The sequence below is a fragment of the Pongo pygmaeus genome, chromosome 11, assembly GCF_028885625.2.
Source record: "Pongo pygmaeus isolate AG05252 chromosome 11, NHGRI_mPonPyg2-v2.0_pri, whole genome shotgun sequence".
NCBI lineage: Eukaryota > Metazoa > Chordata > Mammalia > Primates > Hominidae > Pongo > Pongo pygmaeus.
The window spans coordinates 104,374,781-104,392,148 of record NC_072384.2 but is presented as its reverse complement, the minus strand read 5'-3'; the positions used below and the strand labels follow the sequence as shown (position 1 = coordinate 104,392,148).

Sequence of the window (17,368 nt, the reverse complement as noted above, 5' to 3'; positions counted from 1 at the left end):
TTATGTACCCAGTAGTCATTCAGGAGCAGGTTGTTCAGTTTCCATGTAGTTGAGCGGTTTTGAGTGAGATTCTTAATCCTGAGTTCTAGCTTGATTGCACTGTGATCTGAGAGATAGTTTGTTATAATTTCTGTTCTTTTACATTTATTGAGGAGAGCTTTACTTCCAAGTACATGGTCAATTTTGGAATAGGTGTGGTGTGGTGCTGAAAAAAATGTATATTCTGTTGATTTGGGGTGGAGAGTTCTGTAGATGTCTATTAGGTCCATTTGGTGCAGAGCTGAGTTCAATTCCTGGGTATCCTTGTTGACTTTCTGTCTCGTTGATCTGTCTAATGTTGACAGTGGGGTGTTAAAGTCTCCCATTATGAATGTGTGGGAGTCTAAGTCTCTTTGTAGGTCACTCAGGACTTGCTTTATGAATCTGGGTGCTCCTGTATTGGGTGCATATATATTTAGGATAGTTAGCTCTTCTTGTTGAATTAATCCCTTTACCATTATGTAATGGCCTTCTTTGTCTCTTTTGATCTTTGTTGGTTTAAAGTCCGTTTTATCAGAGACTAGGATTGCAACCCCTGCCTTTTTTTGTTTTCCATTTGCTTGGTAGATCTTCCTCTATCCTTTTATTTTGAGCCTATGTGTGTCTCTGCATGTGAGATGGGTTTCCTGAATACAGCACACTGATGGGTCTTGAGTCTTTATCCAATTTGCCAGTCTGTGTCTTTTAATTGGAGCATTTAGTCCATTTACATTTAAAGTTAATATTGTTATGTGTGAATTTGATCCTGTCATTATGATGTTAGCTGGTTATTTTGCTCGTTAGTTGATGCAGTCTCTTCCTAGTCTCGATGGTCTTTACATTTCGGTATGATTTTGCAGTGGCTAGTACTGGTTGTGCCTTTCCATGTTTAGCGCTTCCTTCAGGAGCTCTTTTAGGGCAGGCCTGGTGGTGACAAAATCTCTCAGCATTTGCTTGTCTGTAAAGTATTTTATTTCTCCTTCACTTATGAAGCTTAGTTTGGCAGGATATGAAATTCTGGGTTGAAAATTCTTTTCTTTAAGAATGTTGAATATTGGCCCCCACTCTCTTCTGGCTTGTAGGGTTTCTGCCGAGAGATCCGCTGTTAGTCTGATGGGCTTCCCTTTGATGGTAACCCGACCTTTCTCTCTGGCTGCCCTTAACATTTTTTCCTTCATTTCAACTTTGCTGAATCTGACAATTATGTGTCTTGGAGTTGCTCTTCTCGAGGAGTATCTTTGTGGCGTTCTCTGTATTTCCTGAATCTGAATGTTGGCCTGCCTTGCTAGATTGGGGAAGTTCTCCTGGATAATATCCTGCAGAGTGTTTTCCAACTTGTTTCCATTCTCCCCGTCACTTTCAGGTACACCAATCAGACGTAGATTTGGTCTTTTCACATAGTCCCACATTTCTTGGAGGCTTTGCTCATTTCTTTTTATTTTTTTTTCTCTAAACTTCCCTTCTCGCTTCATTTCATTCATTTCATCTTCCAGGGCTGATACCCTTTCTTCCATTTGATCGCATCGGCTCCTGAGGCTTCTGCATTCTTCAAGTAGTTCTCGAGCCTTGGTTTTCAGCTCCATCAGCTCCTTTAAGCACTTCTCTGTATTGGTTATTCTAGTTATACATTCTTCTAAATTTTTTTCAAAGTTTTCAACTTCTTTGCCTTTGGTTTGAATATCCTCCCGTAGCTCGGAGTAATTTGATCGTCTGAAGCCTTCTTCTCTCAGCTCGTCAAAGTCATTCTCCGTCCAGCTTTGTTCCGTTGCTGGTGAGGAACTGCGTTCCTTTGGAGGAGGAGAGGCGCTCTGCTTTTTAGAGTTTCCAGTTTTTCTGCTCTGTTTTTTCCCCATCTTTGTGGTTTTATCTACTTTTGGTCTTTGATGATGGTGATGTACAGATGGGTTTTTGGTGTGGATGTCCTTTCTGTTAGTTTTCCTTCTAACAGACAGGACCCTCAGCTGCAGGTCTGTTGGAGTACCTGGCCGGCCGTGTGAGGTGTCAGTCTGCCCCTGCTGGGGGGTACCTCCCAGTTAGGCTGCTCAGGGGTCAGGGGTCAGGGACCCACTTGAGGAGGCAGTCAGCCCGTTCTCAGATCTCCAGCTGCGTGCTGGGAGAACCACTGCTCTCCTCAAAGCTGTCAGACAGGGACATTTAAGTCTGCAGAGGTTACTGCTGTCTTTTTGTCTGTGCCCTGCCCCCAGAGGTGGAGCCTACAGAGGCAGGCAGGCCTCCTTGAGCTGTGGTGGGCTCCACCCAGTTCAAGCTTCCAGGCTGCTTTGTTTACCTAAGCGAGCCTGGGCAATGGCGGGCGCCCCTCCCCCAGCCTCGCTGCCGCCTTGCTGTTTGATCTCAGACTGCTGTGCTAGCAATCAGCGAGACTCTGTGGGCGTAGGACCCTCTGAGCCAGGTGCGGGCTATACTCTCCTGGGGCACCGTTTCCTAAGCCCGTCGGAAAAGCACAGTATTCGGGTGGGAGTGGCCCGATTTTCCAGGTGCCGTCTGTCACCCCTGGAAAGGGAACTCCCTGACCCCTTGCGCTTCCCGAGTGAGGCAATGCCTCGCCCCCGCTTCGGCTGGCGCACGGTGCGCTCACCCACTGATCTGCGCCCACTGTCTGGCACTCCCTAGTGAGATGAACACGGTACCTCAGATGGAAATGCAGAAATCACCCGTCTTCTGCGTCGCTCACGCTGGGAGCTGTAGACCGGAGCTGTTCCTATTCGGCCATCTTGGCTCCTCCCCCCCATCCTATAATTTTCTATTCATCTATTCCCTAACCAGTTCCCACACATGAGTCCCATAAAAGATTTAAGGACATTCCTCACTAGAAAGAAAACATAGAAATCAGATGTGGGGTCTTAACTTGCCCTTCTACTGATGGACACAAGCACCATGTCCTAGCATGATTGTCTGAATCACAAATCTTGAATGATATAAGCTCCAGGACAGAGCGATCTTTCTGAATAATATATTCAGTCCTTCAGATAGTCGGTCAACACATATTAATAAGAAACCACTACAAGGCAGGAACTGTACTAAATACTGACAACACAGAAATAAACAAAAAAGAAAAAAAAACAAAGGCTATGCTTTCATCAAGCTTCCAATTTAGTAGTGGGATGTAGATCTAGCACACACACACACACACCACACACACACACACACACACACCCCAGAGAGAGAGAACAAATGTGTTAACGCAGCGGTATAAAGAAAATGAAGAGGAAAATATGAGAGTAAATGAGGGGAACGGAGGATACTATTTTATGTAAGGCTTTTCTGAGGAAATTACAGTCAGGCTGATATCTAAATGACAAGGAAGTTAGCAATGTGAAAACTTGGGAGAAGAGGCTTCAGATGGAAGGAAGAAAAATGCAAAAGCTCTGAAATGGGAATAAGCTTGGCATGTTAGAGAACCCAAAAAGAAGGCCGGTGTGGATATAGTAGAGCAAGAATGAAAGCAGGTGGAAAAGCTGCAGTCAGAGGGGAACAAAGGAACCAAATCCTATAGCACCTTGAGGGCTTCATAAAGGGTTTAAAATTTACTGCAACAAAAGTCCCTAGGATGTTTTAAACTGAGAGGTGACTTGCTAGGACCTATTTTAAAAATTCACTCCAGCAACCATGTAGAAAATGGATGGTGGGTGGAAAGAGTGAAAAAACTGAGAAATCAATTAGAAGGTACTGCAATTATTCAAGCAGTAGAGATGAAGAAGTACATGGTATAATGATTTGAGATATACGTCAATGGTTACCAAACTTATCTGCACATTACAATCAACTAGGGTGGAGATTTTGTAAATTTTCCAAAACCCAAGCCACACCCCAGACCAATAAAATCACAGTCACTGAGAGTGAGACACAGGTATCAATTTTTAAGGCTCCCCAGCTGATTTCAACATGCAGACAATTTTGGCAACCACTGATACATGGTATTTTGAAGACATATCTCACAGAACTTACTAACAGACTGAATGGGAGGTGGAGAGGTACATGAAAATAACTGATGAAGCTGCCTAGGTTTATGAAATGAGCAATTGGATGGACGTTGCACTAGTGACCAAAAGTGGGAAGACCTAGTAAGGTACAGGTTTGGGGTAGGGGACATTAGAATCAGGAGTCCAGTTTTAGATGAGGAAATTTTTGAGATGCCTGTTAGGCATTTCATATTATATATTTTATATAAGTTGACATTATGCAGGCAAGGGAAAGATTATGGCTAGAGATATAAATCTTGTAGATATCAGTATAGAGATAGCAATGAATCATGGAAAAAGAGGAAACCACCTAGGTAATGAGTACAGCCTGAAAAAAGAAGAGTGCTCAAAGGATCTAGAAGTTGGCAACGATCTGAAGTCTGAATCTGCTGATCACCTTCCTAGTCATGCCTTGATCCCTTGCTCTTGAAGGGGGAAGAGTGACTTCCTTTCGGGGTCTCACACGTGGGCTCCACATTACCTCTTTCTTTACTCAGGCTACTGTAGCCAGGTCTCAAGATATGCCCTTCTGTCGTTGTTCCCTAAGGCCCTCTAGTCAGTCTTGAGATCTCTTGGGGTCTGGCTCTGCCACTTTCCAGTTATAAAGACCATAACATTTAGACACTTTTATATACGACTCTGGGAAGTGGATGTTATGGTCTTTATAACTGGAAAGTGGCAGAGCCAGACCCCAAGAGATCTCAAGACTGAATACATATGTAACTTACCTGCACATTGCGCACATGTACCATAAAACCTAAGTATAATAATAATAATAATAATAATAATAAAAGAAAAAAAAAAACTTAGGAATAGCAACTCTCACCAAAAAAAAAAAAAAAAAAAAAAAAGTGTCTAAATGAGAACATGCTGACGCCAGGCACTATGCTGGGTAAGCTGAACAGTGCACAAGCCCAACTTTCTTAGTATATCACGGCTGCCTCTCTTTTGACACCTTGATGTGCAAAATAGATGATTCCAAGGCACACAAAATTATGTTGTCCCTGCCTTATTGTGCTATGTTCCTATACAGGATTTATTTCTAGAGCTTCTATATAGTCAAGTTAGTGCTGCCATTTATCCCTTTGAATCAATGAAGTCCTACTGCAGAGTAGTAAAAAGAAAGGTCCTGAAATCAACCTACCTGAATTTGAATCAGCTATGCAAATGCCTATTATTAGCTCTGTGACCTTGGGAAAGTTCTTCATATCTTCTCCAAACCTCAGTTTTCTCACTTGGAACAAAGGGATGACAACCAGTAATACCTACCTCTAAGAGTTATTTTAAGAATTAAACAGGCTGATGTAAAACGCCTGGACAAGGTACTGTGCATAGTATAAGCACTCCGTAAATGTTTGCTGTGCTATGAGTGCATACTCAGCTCATCCATGGCTTCTACCCTCTTTGGGCCCAGGAGAGCCTTGATTCTTGGGCTTGCTCTTAAACTGTTATTCACTTCAGTCCCTCACATAGGTCCTTCTCTAGGCTTTTGACTCTGCTATTAATATTTTCTTAGTTTTCCCACCGAAGCTGCTGCACACCACCACTCTCCTCACCCCTGTGCTTGGTTACAAATGCAGAATTTGTCACAAAGCCTTGCATCCGCTGAAGTGACCAATGTAACCATTTTTCATTCATTGGATTCAGCTTACCAGCTGCATCCACTTCCTACGTTTAAACTAATGAATCTGTCAGCTATAGTTTCCCCCAAGGTGACTTTTCAAGGTTACCTTATTACAACACAATATCTTTAATCATATTTAATCATACATTGAGATAGAAATACAAATAACTCCCACCTGACTAGAAAGGTATCTTTTTCCATATTATGCACAGCTGTTTAAGTGTCTTCCTTGAAAAGCAATAAACAGAGTGTCCTTAGTAGCTTGAATAATGGTAGTATTATGGGATGTGAGTGTTTAGGGAACTTAGAGGTAAATCAAGAAGTTATTGATTTTCTTTAATTGGTTGAATGATTTAATAATCTATACTCTTGAGACCATGTTAGTGATCAAATTTTCTACTACAAAAAGTTCAGCTTGTTTAAGTGTTCCTTCAACTTTTGAGGGGAGAGAGACAGAGTGAAAAAATATTTTTAAAATTCGTTCAGAGGGAAAAGTTAGTGAACATATTTTATAGTTTCCTTTTGGAAACTGTTCCTCTCAGGACTGTGGAAGTACAAGAGGCTTTTTGAGGACATATCGAGATCTTTGCAGTTTTCCAGCAAAAAGTCCCTTATGATCCTCATCAATTACAGAGAAAATCCCAGTGTGGGGCAAATAATCTAAAACTGATCTTTACAATTCCACATTCACTGTGGATGTGGAAGGCTCAGAAGTCTTGCCCACATACCAGCTTTCCCAAGCCCAGTCTATGAATCAGAGGATAGGAGATTAGCTACACATGTTCCCCATCAGCATAATCATGCTGGTGAGATGCCTGGACATCATCATATGAGATCTGGTTAATAAAAACTGGTGTGATAAAAATAAACAGTAAAGTGATATTTTGGTTTTCAGTCCAGCCTTTCAATCTGTATGTGGGAGAGAGCATCCACAGGGCTCTTTCTCCCCATAACGCGCATTCATAACTTCCATTATCATCAGTGAGAGGAACATGTGCACACGGAGGAAGATTAGAGACCCCACAGTGAGCCATAAGTGAACATAATTTCTGGCAACTTGTGAGATGAGAGCATGGGGCTATTCTGATTACCCAACTTGGAGAAAATGATAGAATGAGGATCGCTTTGCAGGACTCATTCATATGTATGTATGTACTTATATGATAAGTGCCCGGGAAGACCTGCATGTAGTGCATGTAAAATAGAAGGGACAAAATGAATGTGCAATGAGGAAAGGAGGTGTGTGTGTGTGTGTGTGTGTGTGTGTGTTATGCGCGAATACAGTGCAAGATTATGAGTTTATGTACAAAAAGCAAAGACAGAAATTAACATGTTCTAACCATAAAATTATTGGATTTGACCAAACAAAGCTATTACTTGCAAGTCCCTTTTATCTATTCCAGAAAGAGTATGTTGGGATCAGGACGCACTTTAGACTCAATAAAAACTGAGCCCATGGATCCTCTGGTCAAGATTGGATCCAGTGGGTAAACAGCCACTGAAATGGTTATAGTCTGTAGGAGCCCTTTTCTTCTTGCATTTGATCATGGCAGGCACTTACAAAGTAACATTTTCATTTGTGTTTTCTCTACCGATGCTAACCAATAAGGCTACTAACAGTTACGAGGTCATGCTGTTATTTTCAAATTAGAAAACACTTCATGAGCAGCCTTGACAGCCATGCTCTATCAAGGGAAAGAAAAATCAGCTCCTGGTTTGAGGAAGACACGTGCAGACCTCCATTGTTGGAGGCCCTGGCATGTGGCAGTATGCAGCTTCTTAGCTAATGACAAGTCTTTGTATGTCTGCAGCCCATGTTGTAAAATTGGTCTGCCTGCACATAGGAGCATTCCGCAGCATTGTGGAATATGGGTGACCTTTTGGAAGTGCTTTTGATCTTAGGCTCAATGATCAATTTTGACACAAGTCAAGAAAAAAAAATGTTATACCTATATGCTCAACAGTGACTTACTGTTTCCATGCAGGGTAATGTATCTCTGGTAGGGACACTCAGGAGCTGCCTCTTCAATAATGGTGTTCTCTAATTTGACAGTGTTGGAGATTATTTAAAGGAAGCATCTTATCTGTTTTCCTTTGTGGTAGTTTGGGGAGAAGGCAATAGAAATAAAAGAAAGTTTTCTGTGTATTTGCTATGTGCTGGGCTCTGCTAGGCACTTTATATACATTCTGTAACTCATCCTTAAAACAAACCTATCTGGTAAGTGCTGTATCACTAATTAACAGATGAGGAGATTGAGGTCTCAGAATGTGAAGCAACTTGCCCAAGATCACACAGCTAGGAAGTGCCAGATTATGACCCAATGATTCTGCCACAAAATTCATGGTCTTCCAACCCTACTCTGCTGTTTCTATAATAGAGGCAGGATTCTCTCCTTGCTTGAGAGGAGAGAAAGTAAATGCAGCCCTGGGTAGTACGAACAGAATGTGAAATGCCCACATCAAGAGGAAATCCTTTTACTACCCCAGCATTAGTCAGCATGGCAGGCGCTGTCCCCAATTGGCCCCTAACCCCTCAGGTGTCTTTCCATTTTTAAGCACACCAGCTCCCAATAGCCGGCACCTGCATCTCTTTGGGGGCTGCACTTAGGCTGCTTTGTGCACATGGACAGCTCAAAGTGCTTGGAAATTTATGTCCCCATTGGGGTAATCCTTAACCAATGACTGACAGGTCTGGAGATACAAATACCTGCTTGCTTCTCCCTGATCAGGACACCCTAAGGGTTACCCACACTGACGCGAGGGTGCCCCCTGCTGGATTGAGTCAAAATTATTCTCTCGAGGCTTTCTTTGGCCTCCTTGCCTTCGAGGTACCACCTATTTTCCTACATTCTGCTTATATACTGAAGTATTGGGAATAATTTCACTGATAGAAAAGGAGACTAATAGGTGGCTTAAACTTCATGTAATTGAAAACAGTTTCTATGATCAGGAACACACTAAGTTTTCACCATTCCAATTTCTATAGACTACCTATCAAAACAAATGAACCACATAGGGATGAAAATCACAACTAAATACAAGGAAGACTTCTTGATTGTAAAGGTTTCTAAACACTGAAGCTGTCTCTCCCATCCTTAAAGATATTTCAGAAGGAGGCGGGTGCGGTAGCTCATGCCTGTAATCCCAGTACTTTGGGAGGCCAAGGCAGGTGGATCACCTGAGGTCAGGAGTTAGAGACCAGCCTGGCCAACATGGCAAAACCCCATCTCTACCAAAAATACAAAATTAGGTGGGTGTGGTGGCATGCACCTGTAGCCCCAGTTACACGGGAGGCTGAGGCAGGAGAATGGCTTGAATCTGGGAGGTTGCAGTGAGCCAAGATAGTGCCATTGCACCCTAGCCTGGGTGACAGAGCGAGACGTCATCTAAAAAAAAAAAAGATATTTCAAAAGGAAATGGATAGCTACCTAGATTGCTACAAGGCAGCATTATACCATGATTGAGACAATGGGTTTTGCTTTCAGGTGAACCTGGGATTGAGTGCTACATTTTTCCATGAGCTGCCTGATAACCTCTCTATGCCTCAGTTTCTTCAGCTGTAAAATGGGGATACAGTGAGACTCATCTGTTGTTGAGAAGCTTCCATGAGATTTAATGCAGTTAGGTTTCCTATCATATAGGAAGGTAGTCATTATTATTGTCTTTTATATTTCTAGAAGCAAAATGGTCTGTTGAGATTCTGTTCATGTCTGTCATTATATGCCTCTTCCTATCTTTATTAAAAGCCTGACACTAAAAGTGGGATCCTGGATGCATAGTTGCTGGGGAGAAAAAGAACTCAGGAGAGGTAGAGGAGGTACCCCACCATCACTTTCCAGGAAGAGTGAAGAGTTTTAGGGATATGTGCATTACCATTGTCAGCTGCTGATTCTACAGATTACCCTTTCAACTGAGTTTCACAACACAAGATGCAGGCTAGGTGCAGTGGCTCACACCTGTAATTCCAGCACTTTGAGGGGGTGCACAGCAGGAGGATCACTTAAGCTGAGGAGTTTGGAGCTGCAGTGAGCTATGATTGCACCACTGCACTCAGGCCTGGGCAACAGAGCGAGACTCTGTTTCAAAAAAAAAAAAAGTCATTTATTGAATTTTTACTATGTGCCAACCACTGTGCTAAGTACTTTATTTATACAACCTTATTTAACCCTCACAACCATCATTTTAAGTAGCCATTATCCTCATTTATAGAAGAGGACACTGAAGCTCAAAGAAGTTAAATAACTTTCCCAAGATCAAGTGGCAGGCCAGATCTAGACCCAGGTCTCCATGACTCCAAACCTTCATTCGACGTAGAATTTCAGAGAACCTGCCTCTGGTAAATTTTAATTCCTCTACCCCTATAAGAACTTGTGCTTGGATGATGGACCATGCATGTCAATATATGAATGTGAACTTCATCTTGCATAGTAACAGTTATTCAAAAGAGAAGTCTAGACTTTAACAAGGTCACTGTAATCAAGAGATAATTTCTACCTAAGGGTAATCTTCTACAACGAAGGCACTACCCTAGCTTATTGACACAACCCCTTAACCTTGGAAGAGTACACTTAGCCAACAAAAGAAAAGTCAACCAGCATTTCCAAATTATCATTTTGGACTCTATTAAGTCATTTCAGATGTCCACTAGGAACAAGCCCTCTGGTCATCTGGCTGCATGCAGTTCTTGAATTTTTGCAGACTACTAGGGGATGCCTGATAGTCAGACATGGAAATGTTTCCTAGGGCTTTGCAATTTTCCCAGCAGTCCTCCAACCTAATTGGCCTTGAGAGAAATCATAAAAGGTCCACAGGGGCACTCCAAGATGGACCACACCCACCCCCCCAAAAAAATATATCCACACCGGGCCTAGCAAGCAGGGTGAGAGGGCAGCCAGATGATGCTGTCACAGACTGTTACCACCACTGATTCGGTTTTAGCTTCCCACTAAAGTTCTAGAAATCTTGTGCAAGGGTGAGCACTTGCCCTTGTTTAGTACAGAGGCTAGGCATTTCTCTACTGATTTTTTTTTAGACCAGCAATTTCCATAGGACCCACTGTGAGCCTAATGCAATTTGCACTAAAAAGAAAATAATTCTTGTGAAAGAAGCTATATTCCATTCAAATGTCATCTGAGTAATAATGGTGGGGGGTTTGGGGAGAAGTAAAGCCTGAATTTGTACCGGAAGTAAGTTAGGGGCAGGGTTTTTTTAGTCTTTCCGTTAAGACAAAGAACTAGTATTAAGACAAGTACAGTCAAATTCCCTGCCCTGTCAGGAATCCATTCTTTTTTATTATGCCATATGCGTAGCTTGAGGTTATATTGGAATGCATAAATCTCTTGTGAGCCACAAAACGTTAAGCTGCCGTTGTCCTCATAATTTCATTATCTCAGTTTCTGCCCTAAAACGTTTAACACTAATTGAACACCCGAGCTTTTCCTGTGAAGTTTATTTTCTGAACATTATTGAAGTGCTGTTGATAAAAGTGAGAATTTATGGAGTCAGCACTCCTTAAAATGCCATGATAGATTTGCGCAGGAATATTTTTTTAAAAGCAGGAATATTTTTATGACTTTGCCTGGAATTTCAAAGTCTTTCAATCATTCTACATTATAAAGCTGTCTATTTCAAAGTGCATTTTCCAAGAACCAAATTACTTTGCTGTGCTCAACCTGTTCATCTATGGTTCAGATTGGACATACTTGGCTATCAGATTTATCTCACATTTCAGGTTGTCTCTTGATGTTTATTTTGGTCCTGATTAAAAATACCTGACTTCTTCCCATTCACCCTTATCCTCCGTGCTCCAGTTCAGGCTGCCCAGAATAATGTAAATATTGGCAGTCATTTCACTAATGAGAGTTCATTCTTTTTCTCTGAAAGAAATGCATTTGCATGACTCAAAGTTATCAAGCATCCTTTAGTCCTTTAAGAGAAAGAACTGTTTTCTGTAAGTTAAAAAAAAATCATAATAAAAAGAAGCCATGTGTTAAATCTATCTCTTGGATATTGTTTGCATTTCAATTAATTTCACATGTCTGTCAGAAAGTAATTTAGTTCAAAAATGAGCTATGATTGGTGTCTCATATGGATTTTGTATTAATATTTATGCATATGTATGCATGCACAAATTACACACACTCACACACAAACACACACAACTTATGGTATACTATTCAGGTGTGGAATCTTTACAAAGCATATGACTGCATCTTGGCTTCCGAAAATGAGGTAAAAACTTAGAGGTAAATGTCCATTTCCCATTTAAAAGAAGTTAAGTTGTTCCCGGTTACTATAGTAACTGCCAACATACTAGCATTTTTCTGTCATTATTATACTTGGAAAAGCAAATAATCTGTTTTAAATTATAAAGCATGGAGAGGACTGTGCATCTAAAATAGGTCCCTAACTGGCTGAGGAGGAGGCACAACAGATATTTGCCACACTTGGGATTGGGGCTCCACTTTCCTAGACTGAAATATAGTTTCTGAAGGGCTAAGCAAGGGTAAGTTGTTTATGCTGATGCAGGAACCACAATGATGGGAAAGAAAAATGATATGATATTTCCATCCCAGGCCTTAAAATAAGTAAAAAAAAATTCAAAACTGCTTTCACAAGGCGAAACGTAACTAAACGTGATTTTTTTAGTATTCTAGGAGCACAGTCCATGTGTCTCACCGTACATATTCAGTCTCTGCCCTCTATTACCATTTACCACCATCATCTGCAAGGGATAATTTATTTTATTCATAAAAGAAAAGACTTTCCTTCCTTTCAATGAATTCTCCCTATATTTGCTTTTTTCCCCTGTTTAAAACCTTTCCTTTTGCACAGAAAGAAAGCTGAAAATAAATAACCCAAAATATTAACAATGGGGGGATGCCAAATGAATTTAACTTTATATTCAATGTTAAAAATAAATTTTCTACAATAAATTAATATTCTTTTATAATCTGAAAAAAACATAAAAAGTGAGATAATGAAAAAAACACACAATCACCTGTAAATTCAAAAGATTTTCTAACAGAAATAAAATAATCTCTATATAACCCAAACAGAATCAAAACACTGAATATCAAAATTTATATGCTACTGCTGAAAGGTTCTTAAAGGGATATTTATCATCTTATTCTTTATATTGGAACATAAGTGGGAATTAATGAGCTAGGAATCAATTTTTTTAAGGATGAGTATTGATAAAGGAAATCCATATTTTAAAAGGATTTTTTTTTTATGAGTACAGGATACCTTGTTTTATTGTACTTTAATTTATTGTGCTTCACAGATATTGTGATTTCTACAGATTGAAGGTTTGTGGCAACCTTGTGTCAACTCTCTTAGTGCCATTTTTTCCAACAGTATATGCTCATTTCATTAGCATTTTTAACAATAAAGCATCTTTAAAAACTAATGCATAATATATGTACATATTTGGGGGGGTATATGTGTTTTTTTTGGAGTACCTAAATTTTTTTTAATTTTATCTTTCCATAAGTTATTGGGGTACAGGTAGCATTTGGTTACATCATGTGTAAGTTCTTGTTTTTTGTTTTTTTTTTGAGACAGAGTCTCACTCTATCGCCAGGCTGGAGTACAGTGGCGCAATCTTGGCTCACTGCAACCTCCGCCTCCCGGGTTCAAGCGATTCTCCTGCCTCAGCCTCCCAAGTAGCTGGGGACTACAGGCATGTGCCACCACGCCCAGCTAATTTTTGTATTTTTAGTAGAGACAGGATTTCATCATGTTGGCCAGGATGGTCTCGATCTCTTGACCTCATGAGCCACCCATCTCAACCTCCCAAAGTGTACATGAGTAAGTTTTTTAGTGGTAATTTGTGAGATTTTGGTGTGCCCCTCACCTGAGCATTATATACTGCACCATATTTGTAGTCTAAAAAGATTTTATTTTATAAGATTTTTCTGTTGGCATTTTCTTGCACACAATAAGTGAAACGCTGTGTGTGAAGGCTTTCTCTCTAGTGGAGTTCTCTCTATGTCCTAGGAATAATGGACAACTAAAGACTTTCCTATGTTTTTCATATTTATAGGGTCTCTCCATAGCCTGAGATCTCACATGTTACCTAAGATTTGAAAATGACTTATAGATAAATTTCAACTCTACAGTCACATGATTTATCTACAGTGTGACCTCTCACATGTACAACAACAAATAAGCAATTAGTGAAGGCTCTCCCTCGTGTGTTTTCTCTAGTGTGAATTCTCACATGTCTCAAGGTAAATAGCAAAACAAAATCTTGGTCATATTCCTTAAAGCTTGACAGTTTGTCTCCATTGTATGTTCTCACTTGTAAATTTTAAAAACTCATTAAGGATCTTTCTACAATTTTTACATTCATAAGCCTTCTCTCCACTGTGAAGCCTTAATTGTTGTGAAAGGACTATGCATTAGTTACCTATTGTCACATAGAAAATGACCACACACTTATCAGCTTAAAACAACATATTTTTATTATCTCACAGTTTCTGTGGGTCAAGAGTCTGAGCGTGACTTATTGGGTCCTCTGCTTCATGGCCTCTCAAAGCCTGCCTCAAGATATCACAGGGCTGGGGTCTCATCTGCAAGCTCAACTGAGGAAGAATCTGCTTATAAACTCACATGGTTGTTGGCAGGATTTAGTTCCTTGCAGATAGTTGGACTGAGAACCTTAGTTCCTTGATAGCTGTTGGCTAGAGGCCACCTTCAGTTGCTTGCCAAATGGACCTCTCCAACATGGAAGCTTGCTTCATCAAAGCCAGCATCAGAGAAAGTCTGCTAGCAAGATGGAAGTCACAATCTTATGCAGCCAAATAATGAAAGTGAAATCCTATCACCTTTGCCATATTCTACTGGTTACAGGCAAATTATTAGGCCAGCCAAAACTCAAGGGAGGGCAATTACCCAACGATGTAAATACCAGGAAGCAGAGATCCTTGGGGGATATCTTAGAGTCTGCCTGCCACATACAAAAAATGACTAAAGCCTTCCCCATATTCTTTATTTACATATATGTTGCACTTTTCCAATGGACCTCTGACATGTGCCATAAAAGATCGGGGCAACAGTAGGCTTCCCAGCATTCCTTGCATTTATAGCATTTATCTCCATCGTGACTACTTAGAGAAATCCTTAAATATGAGCGACAACAGCAGGCTTGTCCACATTCCTTACAATGATAGAGTTTGTGTGTAGGTGAGATCTGACATGATTCTTAAGGGAGGAATGATCCGTAAAGGCTTTTCCACATACACTTTTATAGGCTTTGACCCCAACAGGGGTTCTCTTCAGCACACTAAGGTTTGGAAAATGCCTGAAGGTTTTTCCACACTGATTACATTCATTACTTTTATAGATGCTATCTACATATGACTTCTCAAATGTCTCTCCTTGTTCTGTGCTGAATTTTAATGACATGATATTCCCAGTTTTCTCCTAAAATGGAGAACCAGGAGTTATTCCTTGTTATTCTTACTACTTTCTGTTCATTGGAATTTTTTTCTTCATGAATATCCTGCTGAACAACTGACTCATGGGTTTTAAGTTGAATCTCACAATCTACTGAGGCCAGATTCCTACAGCATTTTTCCAGCATCACATCTCTGTAGGGGCTCCTTTGAGCGGGAGCCAGGAAAGCCTACTCCTTCTAAGTAAATTTCATAGCCACATCCTCAAAGACCATTACGTCCATTTCCTGGCGTAAGCTTCTGGACATTCCTGTGGGCATAAGCCATGCAATCCAAAAGGGAGAGGGAAAAAGGTGAATTGAGGCCACCTTCAATTTGAAGTCAAATGAGAAAAGCCTGTGCCACTCAGGCTGGCAGAGCAGCTGACAGGCTTTAAAACCTTCCATTACCACTTAGATTTTAAAATGTATCTCTCTCTTTGTTTGTTCTATTCTCCTCCTCTATCAATACCCTTATTAACTCTTATTATTCTTGAGAACTATAGAAAGCTGTTATAGTTAAAGAATTAAGCTAAGATATTTCATCCTTATTTAGTAAGAATCCTTAGCCAAATATGGGATCTGGTTTTTTTATTTGTTTTATTTATTTATTTATTTATTTATTTGTTTGTTTGTTTATTTTTGAGATGGACTCTTGCTCTGTCACCCAGGCTGTAGTGCAATGGCATGATCTTGGCTCACTGCAACCTCTGTCTCCCAGGTTCAAGTGATTCTCCTGCCTCATCCTCCCAAGAAGCTGGGATTAAAGGCACCTGCCACCATGCCTGGCTAATTTTTGTATTTTTAATAGAGATGAGGTTTCACCATGTTGGTCAGGCTGGTCTCAAACTCCTGACCTCAGGTGATTCACCTGCCTCTGCCTCCCATAGTGCTGGATTACAGGCATGAGCCACCGCACCTGGCCTGGGATCTGTTTTTGAGAGACTGAATACATAAATGGAGAGTAGCCAGACCATCTATGCCAATAGAACTCTGACCCATAACCTCTGCAGACATCATTTCAGGAGGCGAAATCCTAATCTCTGCAACAATTGGCCCAGAAAAATCAAGACTGACACATTGACTGCCAGCTGCCCTATTTTTGGTTCCCTCTGCTTCCAACTCAGGATCAACCAAAGAAAGCCAAATATGATCTCCATACCAAATAAAATAAAATTTTCTGCTTCTAGCTAGCCAGCCTCCTGCATCCCTATGCTAATGACCTCCAATCAGAACATACCCTAGGGCAGTGGTTCCCAACCTTTTTGGCACCAGGAACCAGTTTCATGGAAGACAATTTTTCCACAGACCGGAGGTGGGAAGATGGTTTCTGGATGATTTAAGCACGTTACATTTATTGTGCACTTTATTTCTAATATTATTACGTTGTAATACAGAGTGAAATAATTATACAACTCACCAGAATATAGAATCAGTGGGAGCTCCGAGCTTGTTTTCCTGCAACTATCTGGGAAGCCCCATCTGGGGGTGATGGGAGACAGTGACAGATCATCAGGCATTAGATTCTCATAAGGAGCGCGGAACCTAGATCCCTCACGTGCACAGTTCACAATAAAGTTCATGCTCCTATGAGAATCTAATGCTGCCACTGATCTGGCAGTAGGCAGGGCTCAGGTGGTAATGCAAGCCATGGGGAGCGACTTTAAATACAGTGAAGCTTTGCTCACTCTTGCTCGCCTGCTGCTCACTTCCTGCTGTGCAGCCCAATTCCTAACAGGCCACAGACTACTACCTATCTGTGGCCCAGGGATTGAGGACCCCTGCCCCAGGGGAAAAGAAATATCTTTTCCTCCAAATTGCTGGGTTCATGGCTGAGACTCTTTTAACAAAAGACAGATTAAAGACAGAAAACCATACGAGTTCATTTAATATAAGTTTTATATGACACAAAAGTCTTCACAAAGAGATAAAAACCCAAAGAAACAGATAAACATGTATTTTTATGCTTAGGTTTGATGAAGAGTTGAATAGTCACAGAGACGCATGATTGGACAAAGGGGTTTGTTCTAATGGTAATACACTGCAGGGGGTGAGTCGGGGGACTTAGCAAGGCCTGTTTATTCAGGTTCTTCTCTGTGTCCCTGTGTCTTCAGAGATAAGGATGTTCCTTTCCTCCAGGTATGGGGAGGATCCCTCTTGAATTAGGGTCCTATGACTTGCTTCACAGGAGAAGGATGAAAGGAAGGTGAGAGTGGCCCTCCTGGGTTCCATGACCTGCTTCTGCTGTTCCCTCAAATGCCAAGGTGCCATATTTTGGGGTAGCGTGTCCTGAATCCCATCAATACC

The 17,368-nt window shown here is 40.9% G+C and overlaps 1 long non-coding RNA gene across 1 annotated transcript in view; it reads right to left on the bottom strand.

Annotated features, from left to right (window-relative positions):
- LOC134737759 (uncharacterized) overlaps positions 1–2,755 on the bottom strand; it is an 82,599-nt gene extending 79,844 nt beyond the window's left edge. The window contains exon 1 of the long non-coding RNA XR_010122975.1: positions 2,667–2,755. This is a non-coding gene — a long non-coding RNA (uncharacterized LOC134737759). The remainder of the gene's footprint in view (positions 1–2,666) is intronic.
- Between the last annotated feature and the right edge of the window lie 14,613 nt (positions 2,756–17,368).